This window comes from Neovison vison, chromosome 8, assembly GCF_020171115.1.
Source record: "Neovison vison isolate M4711 chromosome 8, ASM_NN_V1, whole genome shotgun sequence".
In the NCBI taxonomy this organism is placed as follows: Eukaryota; Metazoa; Chordata; class Mammalia; order Carnivora; family Mustelidae; genus Neogale; species Neogale vison.
Window position 1 is genome coordinate 64,288,612 of NC_058098.1, and position 12,504 is coordinate 64,301,115.

The 12,504-nt window shown below is 40.8% G+C and overlaps 1 non-coding gene across 1 annotated transcript; it reads left to right on the forward strand.

The window, feature by feature from the left end:
• Positions 1 to 1,478: 1,478 nt before the first annotated feature.
• On the forward strand, positions 1,479 to 1,672 carry LOC122916555. Its single transcript, XR_006386222.1, has one exon. It is a non-coding gene; the product is annotated as a U2 spliceosomal RNA (small nuclear RNA).
• The last annotated feature ends 10,832 nt before the right edge of the window (positions 1,673 to 12,504 follow it).

The following is a 12,504-nucleotide window of genomic DNA, read 5'->3' on the forward strand; positions in this document are numbered from 1 at the left end:
ATTTCTCCGATTATAGGTTTTGGCTTTCAGATCAAACCTTATGTTCCTTTCTAAAATTTTAAATCATTGGTGGGTTTTAAAATGTTGCTAATTACCAGAGACAAAAAAAAAAAAAAGAAAAGAAAGAAAGAAAAAGAAGTCAAAGTGTTGAAAATATGAGCAATGTGCTTGCAAAAAAGTCTTTTCAACTGAAATTCTCAGCTAATGACAATGACAATGTGGGTGTTATGTAGTTGACTATTTTAACTGACAAACACATATGATGCAGTGGCACATGAAACACAAGAAGACAGATGAAATATGAAAGCTATTGAGTGGAAAACAGTGGGCATGAATGGGATGGTTTTATAACTGGTAGAAAATGTCCACTTAGGGACAAGATGATTGCTCTGTCAATCTAGATCCTGCGGATTTAATAGTCTACTTGGGTATTTTTGTTGCTGTGATATTCCCACCCCTAGGATTATGGCAATGACTTTTGAATAAATAGAACCAGTTAATAATTTTATATTAGAGGTCACTAATGGCAGTAATTTATGAACATAGCATTGCCTCAAGCTTAAAATGAGTGAATAATAAAGCTAATAATAATGGCTAATGCTATGGGTCAGGGATATTTGAAAAGCATTACCTATGTCAATTAAATCCTCACAACAGTCCTCTGAGAGAGGTACTATTATTATCCACATCTTATAGATGAAAAAAAAATCACTGTTAAATTGCTTTAATAATCTTTCTAGGTTCATGTGTGTTTTAGAAACACAGCGAGGGGGTGTGTATGTGTGTGTGTGTGTGTGTGTGCTCCTGTTACAGAATATTAGCAGAAAGCAGATGGCAAGAAGAAGCAAACATAGTTGACCCTTGAACAACAGGAGAATGAGGGGCATGGAACCTAATCAAACATCTAAATATAATTTTTGACCCTCCACAAGCTTAACTGCTAATAGACTACTGTTGACTGAAGCCTTACTGATAAAATAAACAGTAGATCAACATACATTTTGTATATTATATATATTATATACTGTATTCTTTTTTTTATTGTGTTATGCTAGTCACCACACAATATATCATAAGCTTTTGATGTAGGGTTCCCAGATTCATTGTTTACATGTAACACCCAGTGCTCCATGCAATACGAGCCCTCCTTATACCCACCACCAGGCTCACCCATCCCCCACACCCCTAAAACCCTCAGTTTGTTTCTCAGAGTCCACAGTCTCTCATGGTTCATCTCCCCCTCTGATTTCCACCTCCCTTCACTTTCCCTTTCCTTCTCCTAATGTCTTCCATGTTATTCTATGTTCCACAATTAAGTAAAACCATATGATAATTGACTTTCTGTGCTTGACATATTTCACTCAGCATCATCTCCTCCAGTCCCATCCATGTTGCTACAAAAGTAAGGTATTCATCCTTTCTGATGGCTGCATAACATTCCATTATATATACTGTATTCTTATAATAAAGTAAGCTAGATGGCTTCTTGGCCTTTTGGCTAAAGTCAAGGGTAGTGTCTGTTCTTATAAGTTTAATATCTGAAAAGCCCTCAATCTAAGGACAATATACTACCTGAATTTTTGGAACAAGGAGATGGAATAGGAGCATATTACTCTGTCTGCCCCATACATTGACCTGGTATTGCAATTCTTTTGGGAATGGTGCACCTTCACGGGGGATTTTAAAAAATAAATAAATAAGCTAGAGATAAAATAAAATGTTATTTACTGTACTGTCCTATCTTTAGCTCTATCGTAAATTTACATCAGCTGTCTGTAAGATGAATCATCTATTAGTACCTGCATCAGTATTGTCTTAGTATGATACAAAACACCATAGATAGTGCATGTATTATTAGTACTGGGCATCAAAAATGCAAAAATAATGTACAGTATTTGTGTGCCTAAATTTTAATAAATTTTAGCTTTTTATAATAGATTGTAGATATTTTATGGTAATCAATGATAAAATTAGAATCACATCTGTATATATTTTATGCATTTATGATACCATTTTTCTTAATTTTTCAACATTTATAAGCTATATGTTTCATCTGCAAGATTTTTCAAAGTGTCACAAATATCCAAAAAAATTTCCAGTATATTTATTTTAAAAATTTGCTTATAGGTAGACCCACAGGTCAAACCCATGTTCTCAAGGGTCAAATGTAGTTGGAGAAATTTCCCCATGATGTCAGTTACACAACCAAAAATGTGAGAGGAACCTTCTGGTAGAAGAGGTAGATGGATTACGAGGAACAATAAGCCAGGAACCGGCTTTGGCTTTGTTCAAAAATTAAAACTTATGTCTTCTGGAAAGGAAAAGCATTCTGGTAATAATAATAATAAAGGAGAAAGAAAAGGAGAAATGGAGGGAAAAGAAGGGTCAGTGATAACTAACATTCTCTGAGTGCCTGCAGGGGAAATGACATGCTTGTATTACATTTCTGCATTTACAGATGAGGAAACAGGACAGAGGTAGAGGAACACCAGTGAAGCTATGGCCAGGAAGTGGTCAAGCAGGGACTCCTACCCAGGCATCCTAACCTTTAGATAGAACACTTCTGGACACATAGAGGTGTTAGTGAAAGGTGCTTGTGAACAGGCAAGGACTTAGCTCAACACTTAACTCTCCACAAAGCCTTCCTCTGCATTCTCACACCGTGATGGTCCTCTTCCTTTGGGCCCCTACAGGACTGAGCCATTGTAGGCAGGTCCTTGTTTGATCTGACCCTGCATCTTCTCTGTCTGTTTCATGCATGCATAGCTTGTTTTTGGGGGGTTTTATTTTGTTGTTGTTGTTGTTTTTGTTGTTGTTTTGTTTTGTTTAGCTACAGCAAGAGCTTCTGTAGAAACAGGTGTTCTGTTTTCTTCCATTTCTATTTTGTGCTGTGCATCCTTGCTTTGTGTAGTCCTCGTTCAACTCTTCCAGAAGGCATAGTGAAGTAAAGTGATGGTAGTCATATGCATGTTGGGGCAGGGGAAGTGACACATCACTTCTCTGTCCTACCTTACAATTAGTGGGACAAGCTCTCCAGGCCTTTGTTCATGGTGCTCTCTCCACATAGTCTCTGTGCATCCTGCCAATGTTCTTCAACATCGATCCCACATGTTGCCTTGCCCAGGCAGGTGAATTGATTTCTTCCTCTTTTGTCCTTCCAGCTTATAAGGAAAACTTGCCCCTGGCTTCCTTGGGTTTTTGCCTCCTCCTTTTTCAAGATAGTGTCCATTTATTTCTTCCCCTGGGGTCTGTCACACTCCTGGCATCCTGCCTTTGCACACACTCCTGGCTTTGCACAGGAAACACCTCACATATCCGCATGTCTCACTTTATCACTGATTCAAGCATCTCATCAGAGAGACCTTGTGTGCTCCTATAGGGAGAAAACTTCACAAGGAAATGCACATTCTCTGTTCCAGCCCTGGGAGCTTAGAAGAAAGTCTAAGGGCATATGGTCTGGGTAGCAACATTGATGCCACCATGCTACTTACAATAGTCCCCAGCTGCCTCTTTTTGGTTTGTTGGTTTTAAAGCTTTTATTTATTTATTTGAAAGAGAGAGAGAGAGCATGAACTGGGGAGGGGCCGAGGGAGAGGGACAAGCAGTCTCCCCGCTGAGCAGGGAGCCCAGTGCAACCAGGACCCTGAGATCACAATCCTAGATGAGATCAGATGCTTCGCCAGGCTGACCCACCCAGGCACTGCCCCCGCTGCCTCCGACTCACTTGGTTTAGCTTCACAGCACGTGTCTGCTCTAGTGTTTGCAACCTCCTCCAAGCTTCCTGGGTATAATCTGAAACAGGTCCCCTGTGCAGAGGTCAGAGAGAGACTGAAGAAAGGCCATCACTCCAGGTTGGCAGGTCTATTCAGCAAGAAAGCTTGACATTCGAGGCTTGTCTTGGTGGCTGTAGCAAGGTTAGTGGATTCCTGCACCCACCCACCAAATCGTAAAAGTTTATAAAGCAGCCTTATCTGGGTTCGGTCACATGTACTGTGAATGTGTTCTCAGAACCGCAATACTATCTCAAGGCTGTGTCCCTGGAGCAGCTTCTGGGACTGGGGAAGGCAATGGGAACCCACAGTCCAAGGTCAGGGATAGGTGTAGAGGTTTACTTTTGGTTGTCTTTCTCCCCCTAGGTTTCATACTCCATCAGACAGAACAAGGGAGTGGACTTTGTTTAAGTCCCCGTGGTGCCGTCAGCATAGTGTCTGGCACATGGTAGGTGTTGTTGCATAGACACTTGTTATATGAACCAGGGAATAAACATGTGTTGGGATTAATTGACAGCCTTGTTTTATTGAACTTTCATTTAAAAATCAAGTGTGGTTCTGGGATTCCCTGGTGGCTTGGTCAGTCAAATGTCTGCCTTCAGCTCAGGTCATGATCTCAAGTCCCAAGACTGAGTCCAGTGTCTGGCTCGCTGCTCAGTGGGGAGTCTGCTTCTCCCTCTGCCCCTCCGCCTTCTCATGCTTTCTCTCTTTCTCTCTCCCAAATAAATAAATAAAATCTTAAAAAAAAATAAAATGTGGTTCTGGGATGTCTTTTAGTGCATTATTTATTCCAATAGGTGTTTCAAAAGATTCTATTTTTTAAGGTTTGGTAGGGCCTCATTAACTGGTTGCATTTACAAATGACCTCAGCTTAGGCAGCTGTCCCTTAGCAGCGACAACTTTTGCTCAGTAGCATTTTTATTAAGTTTAATCAGTATATTTCTTACTTTTCAATAACATAGAGAATCTGTGTGTCAAACCCTTCTTCATTTCAGCAAGTTTGGGGAAACCAACAACCAACTCTGTTTTCTCTCTATCTCCCCATCTCTCTCTTTATTTATCGTGTGTACGTGTACATGTGTGCAGTGGTCATGGTGAGAGACGATGTCAGCAAAGGCAAGCTCCTCAGATACAGATTGTTTGGTTTGAGGTTGAGCAAAATGAGTCTTGAGTGTGTTTGTGATGCATTCAGGGTCATATCATGAAACAGTGGCAGAACAGGTCTGGAATCCAGATGTCTTGCCTTCTAGAGACATTCTTTCTGCCACACAGCACAGCCTCCTTTCATGAACTGCTGTATTGTACGGCGAAGCTACATTCCCTTTGCATGGCATGGCTCTTCTAAGATGAGCTTTTGAAATGTTAGTTAATTCCCCAAGTGAACATCTGAGCTTGAGTGATATGATTATTCCTTCTATGTACATGAGGGGAGACATCTGCGCGAGGCTGAAGGATTGTCCATAGGTCACCAAAATGATTTGTTTGAATTCAGAGCCTTCCTTGGATATTGGAACAGCCTTTTCTTGTGGCTCAGAGAACAAAAAGTTATGCAAATCAGGGAGCTGTATTCTGACTTCAGCCCATCTGGACCCTGATTACATGGAAGCAATTTTCTTATAATACTTATTCTAGTACGTGCTTCCTCTCTTGACTCTTGAGTCATTGCCACACGAGGCCAGTTCAGCTTGAGTGATTTGCTTCCACTTAATGGACTTTATTTTTGCCTGGATTGACTAGATATTTCGCATTTATCTTCAGCAGCATAGGAGAAGTTATTTTTGGAGGGGAGACTTTAAAATCAATGTGTTATTCTAGGGTGTTGAATGACAGTAACCCAGAAAAATTGTCGTATAATTGCTGTCCCCTCCTAAAATCTACCTCCTCCCTTTCTAATACAAAATGTGAGGAAAACTCCAGCATCCTGATGGCTATTATTTTTTGCTTCCAGAGCTATAAGCACTGAACTTAAGAATATCACACAGGATGCCCACATAGCAAATGCCACACACGCTTTATTCAGGGCATAAAGGATGCTGAGGAGTTTGCACGTGCTGGCTGGACAGGGGCACACTGTTCTCCTGGTCATGTGCAGTGGCTCCAAAGCCACAGTGAGGCTTAGTCTGCTTAGAACAAGAAATGATGGATTTAAACAGATCATCTCCAAAATTTCCTTGAGAGAGTATGTACAGACATTTCTATTTTTATACAATTTCAATGTTGGGAAATAGGCCAGAGATTGCAAATTTCCTCCCTTAAACCATGGACGGCAGGTTTTGAGAATGTAAGCACATGTGTGGGTGTGAGTATGTTTCTGAAAGAGAGAATGGGTTCTTGAGAGAGACAGAAAGACAGTGACAGAGACAGAAAGAAAGAAACACAACTCTTTCTGTTGGACCCTTGGTTGACCCAACAAACTGACTTTTCCTGACTCGGTCAGTTTCTTCTTTATTATTTTATTATTTTTATCTTCTTTATTATTTCTCTCACCCTACCTTAGGGTTATTCAGGTATGCTTTTACTAAATCTTTGAGATAAATACTTAGCATATTGCTTTCCAAACTCTTTCCCCACCCCCCCCCCAAGATAGGGCTTTAAAAGCATCCATATATTCTCTATAACCAGGTTCTTAATTCTTGAGGCTGACCAGTCACCTCCAAATGTTCACAGAGATGGGCCTGGATCCTTGTGTGACCTGGCAAGTCCTATTCAGGGTTGATTTAGGCCAGCAATGATCTTGGCCAGCCAGACTTGCTCAGTGCCATTTGGTACTCTCATGTCTGGCCTCAGTGCTCCTAAACAATGGGGTTGGTGTCCAATTCTTCCTGATACATTGGCTCTGTCCCATAGGTGCCCACCAAAGAAACCAGGTTCTTGGAACAGCAACAGCAGTAACTATGACTCCAGGTTGCCATGTCAGGTAGTGGAGGTTGTGCACTGCACAACTCCAAGGAGTAACATTCATCTCATTCCTTCCAGAGATTCATATATTTACTCCAAGAAATTTTCAGCTGATAGGGACTGAAATGTTCAGAGGAAGTAGTGCTTCTTTCAAATTTGTACATCACTAGATGGGATGTCAGTGAGGCTGCTTTCTTTGAGCAGGAGAAAGCTCACCCTAGCCCTCTGGCTCTGTAGTGGTCTTCAGCTAGCAGCTGTAACTCACCTATGACCCAAAATGAGGAGTCCCTATGACCCCAGTCTTGCTCTCCCTGTTCTGGCGAAGACTTTGCCTCTGCTATAGACAGTGATGGTCCCAAACCCCATGTTCTCATGCCAGACACATGCACATGAAAACACAGCTCTTGCTCTTTGGTATTGTATGTAGATAATGCAAGCTCATCCCAGCTTTGCTCTGTGGTTCCAGCCAGAGCTGCCCTTTCTTTATCTCTCTCTTTGAAAGCACTCAACATGCATCATCCTTGCTGCTGGGTCCTGTCATCTCTCTTCTTGGGACTCCTGGACCACTGTAACCATATCTCTTCCCAAAGTACAGTGCAGCCTGAGTTGTGGAGGACAGTCTAAGTCCAACAGTTTCCTAAGACAGGGTAGGGGCATCTGTACATGCACACACATTCTCCTTTCTTCCTGGACTGGCTTGACACCCACCCTTTTAAAATCAGTAGGTGTAAGTGTAAAACTTGGGGTAGGCATGTGAAATGGACTTATGTGGATATGTGATGAAAAAGCAGGGTGGTTAGGTTTATTTTCCAGAAAAGAAAACAGCAGAAAAAAGAAGAGAAATGCCCTTCACGCTCCTATTGATCAGGAAAGAGAAGCAGAATAAACGGCGTGTTACTTAAAAAGGCCCTATGTTAACAGCGAAGAAGATTTTATGCCCCAGTCATTTGCTGAGCTACAAGCTTGTTTGAGGTCACTAAAGTTCACTGAATTGTTGGGTTGTCTCAATTCTGCCAGGGTCTTGCCCTTTTAGATTCAGACTGACAGGTCTGCTAAAAGTTACACAGGTGCGCTCAAATACACACATGTGCGCTCACACACACACACACACAATGGAGTAGGAGAGCAGCTTGGACACTGTGGACATGCTAATCCATTGGGCTCCTCCATGCGAAGAGACACTCTGTCTTCCCATTATAGTCTGCCACGGGCTGAAAAGTACTGCATTTGACACATCTTTTAGAGCGCCCTACTTCACTATGCATTTCTATGGCAACGAACAGTGTAGCACCGGGATCCTCATTAATCCTCTCAATGTCCCTATTTGGTAGGCAGCTGACAGCTAATATAATCTTCATGCTGTAAGTGAGGGAAACTTTAACCATCATTTGTCAATATTGCCGGGAAAGAAGAAATATATAAACCATCTATAAGCAGACCTAGGAGCGTATTAAAAGTTTTGGAGAAGACTTTCTTGCTTTCACTTGTCTGTTTCTCTCTTTTCTAGGGGCTTCATCCTCCTCTTACATCCTGCTTTCAGAAGCCTCTATCTCTTCCATTTACACAGAGGAATAGAGCAGGATTGCTCCCAATTTCCCACGTTCAGAAGTAAATCAGTGGAGGTGTCTCCTAGCACTCCTCTCCCTCTTGCCGACTTTGGATTAAAGAACCTACAGCTGAGTTCAGGATCACATTCTGGTCGGAAAGAGGCCCTTCACAGAGGCAGTTTGCCCGCCAGCATTCACCTTTTCCTTCAGCAACTTTATAGCATCTTATGTATTTATTTTATAATGCCACCTGATTGCAAGGTTTAGTGTTTTGTCAGTGGACACCGATGTCTCTGGCAGGGGTTCTGCAGTGCCCCATCTGCAAGTGTACAGCCCGGCAGATGAGTAAAGACCAGGCACTGAGTTGCCTTCCCTGTGGGCAAGAAGTGAGACTGATTTTGAGATGCATGGGACATTGGGGGCTGCCTGAGAGTACAAAATAATTTTAGATGAAGAGATAACTTTGAAAGAATAAATGATTTGAGAAGGAATTAACAATTTGCTAACTCTCACCCCAGTGAAGTTGAAACATTGAAGTTGAAACATTACCTCTATTGAAACATTGAGGTAATGTCAATATTGTTTCAAAAGTAGCAAGCTTGAGGTCAGCCAGAGTATCTGTTCATGAAAGGGGAGATATTTTTAAAACACCAATACTCCAGTAGCTCATCCATTCACTTGAAGCAAGTGCTATTCTTTTTGGATATGACGAGATGTGATAAGATACAGAGTATCTGAGATTTTCCTGTAATATATAAAACTATGATGGGAACGTTACATTTCATCTTTCTCACTAAGCCCACTCTTCTATGTAGCCAGCATTAATATATAGTAGAAATAATGATAGACTAACACAAGCAATTAAAATATCTGCCAGTGAGTTGAATTATGCCCCAAGCTCAGAACTGTAGAAAGAACTTCAGTCACATTAGAAGATTATGATCATACCTTTCAGTGATTAAAAAGAAGTGCCCATAAAGGTACCAGATGTAAAAATCTTTAGCACTGAGAGAAGGAAAAGACTAATTTCCTTCTGTATTAGAGTTTTTATGCTTCTTTGCAAAATCCTGATTCTCTCAGTCAAACCACACCATGGAAAGCAAGCAAACATCAGTAGCAATTACAATAAAAATCGAGAAATTATATCAGGTGCCAACTCTACACCCAATGGAGTTCCTGGACCTTGGGATATTTCGAGCCCTCCCTCATCCCTCAGCAGGGCCGTTTCCTGGAGCTGCTACACACTGATTTTTGGCTTCATCTCTTCCTTGCCCTACCAGTCATAACTAGTGTCTTTGTCCTCTGCTGGTCTACTGTGAAAGCTGGTGGCTGCCTGTGTCTTGAGGGGGAGGGGGGGGTCTTACCCTAGAGCTACTGATGCTATTTTCAGTGGGACAGGAGAGAACTTTCTTTCCACCAGAAACTTCTTTCCAAATAGTGATCTTGTGGGACGCCTGGGTGGCTCAGTTGGTTGGACGACTGCCTTCGGCTCAGGGCGTGATCCTGGAGTCCCGGGATCGAGTCCCGCATCAGGCTCCCAGCTCCATGGGGAGTCTGTTTCGCTCTCTGACCTTCTCCTCGCTCGTGCTCTCTCTCACTGTCTCTCTCTCTCAAAAAAAAAAAAAAAAAAAAAAAAATCTTAAAAAAAAAACAACAACAACAAAAAAAAACAAATAGTGATCTTGTTCTTGTCATCTTATTGGACAAGCTTGCAAAAAATTGGGAGCAAAAATGTTCTAGGGCTAAGAAGGTTGTAAAGAGGAACCACAGGGTTTGAATCTTGGAGTTCCCTTCCCCAGTGATCAATGTCTCAAAATGGATCTTCAACCTCCATCAGTTGGGGAAAGCGATCTGGGCACTCTTGGACTCTCCTCAGAGATTATAAGGTTTGAGGATTTTCATCTGAACATTGTAAATCGCTATTGTAGATCTCAATGTCCTCCATTATTTGACCAAATACCTAATTTGTTTCACTTAGAGTCCTGTTTATTATGGTGAATTGGAATGTGCCACTGGCCAAGATTTTATGTTGGAAGACGAAGCCTCAGAACCCCAGAATGTGATCTTATCTGGGGTAAAGGTCATTACAGAGGTAATCAAGTTACAGAGAAGTGAATTAGAGTAGATTCTAATCCAACAGGACTGGTGTCCTTGGAAGAAGAGAATATTTAGAGATGGATTTATATAGAGGGAAGATAATGCAAAATCATAGGGAGAAGGCTAGCTACAAGCCAGAGAGGGGACCCTGGTGCAAATTCTCTCTCAGCCTTCAGAAGGAACCAAACCTGCTGACACCTTCATCCCAGACCTCCAAACTCCAGAACTGAGAGACAATAAATAAGGTAGCTACCCAATCTGTGCTGCTTTGTAATGGCCACCCACACTGACTAATGCAGTGGTTATCCAGGATATTTCTTACTCCTTCACAATCTTTATAAAAACCAAATACCACTGGGTGTGGGATAGTTTGGCCATGTACTTGTTAACTGATACAGGCAGATGAGTAGGATGACCATATTATCATCACAGAAATATTTTGAGGGTGATCAGTGGTGATATCACAATTACCTCGAATAAACAGAGATCATTAGTGACTCCCTTTGGCAAACAGAATTGGTCATTCTCTGTAACATAAAACAACAATAGAACAAGATTCTATGTCCTTTGTATTTTACTCTTTCTTCCATTTATTGAAGAAACCAGGCCAGTTGCCTTGTGTTTTCACAACTAGATTTTGCTAATTGCATCCCTGTGATGTTATTTTTACATGTATGTATGTACGTATATAGATAGATAGATATTTATATATATTATACATTTATATAAACTATATATATTTACATATTTATTATACATATATATTAATCCTTTCATGTCATTTAAAATGCCACTTAGGTTCTAGAGGCCTTATCAGACTTAGGTTCTTTTTTTTCTTTTTGCAAAAAGACTTCATTGGTGGTGCTGTGTACCTCCCATTACATGCCATCAGGAAGTACCCATTGTCGTCTTATCTCTTCACTTGTGGTATTAAGATTGAACAATGGATTCATGTATCAATGTTAGGCCCAATACCTGTAGACTTTGCCTCAGCCTTTCATTTAAAGATGTGCTGAATGGGTCAATTGTTTTTACCTGGGTTTGCAAAATGATGATGTTCTGCCCTTCCTTCTGTTTTTATCAATTGCAGTTCTTCTATTAAGAAGAACTTTCCTTATCATGTATTTTGTTACTCTGCTGTCCAGTTTTAGAGGAGGATCAAGGAAAATCCTTGAATCTTTCCTTTTATTTGCAAATTCTCAAAATACAATGATGGCCTAACAATCTCCAGAGTTAGTTAACCTGCTTGGGCCTTCTTGCTTTCATTACCATCTCGTGGATTTTAACATCCTTGTTGAGTTTCAATTCACGTTCCAATTGTCCTGAGTCTGTCCCTTGGAGCTCTTTCAAGTTGGCTTCTATATACTTGCCCCAGAATTCTTTCTTAGTGCCTTTGGTTTCAGTTGCAAGATATTCTGGACTTGTTTTAGACATCTTCGGCCCCAGACCTGAAATCAGTCATTTGTCAAGAAGCCCTGGTTCTGGGGTGCCTGGGTGGCTCAGTGGGTTAAGCCGCTGCCTTCGGCTCAGGTCATGATCCCGGGGTCCTGGGATTGAGTCCCACATGGGGCTCTCTGCTCAGCGGAGGCCCTGCTTCCCTCTCTCTCTCTCTGCCTGCCTCTCTGTCTACTTGTGATCTCTGTCTGTTAAATAAACAAAAAAATCTTTAAAAAAAAAAAAAAAAGCAGCCCTGGTTCTTTTTAGTGAGAAGTACTATTTAGAAACCATAGACTGAAAATGAGTTATGCTTCTCATAACTGAATTAATCATTGCTTCTGGGCCTTTCCAGTAAAGAGAGGAAGAAAATGCATATTTTTAAAAGAAAATTATATTATGAGTTTATATTGGTATTTCCAATTCAAATTTAAGAATGTAGTGTTTTTACATTACTTCTTTGACTTTATGCTGAGGATGTTGTTTCCTAATATCATTTACATAATTATTTATTTGCCTTATCCTATTATATATATAATAGTTTCAAAACATCAGTATAATTTTATTATGAAGATTTCATTACTGGTTGTAGTTTAAGATGTCATTGTCAGTTCCTTCTGTCTTTTGCTCTCTCTAATATTTTATTAGATATTGTCACTCCTGTCCATGGTGGTTCAATCAATTTGCAACTGCATCCTAAAATATGAGAGTGCTGTGTACCAAAACAAGTATGACATACTTGTAGATTTTGTTCAGTT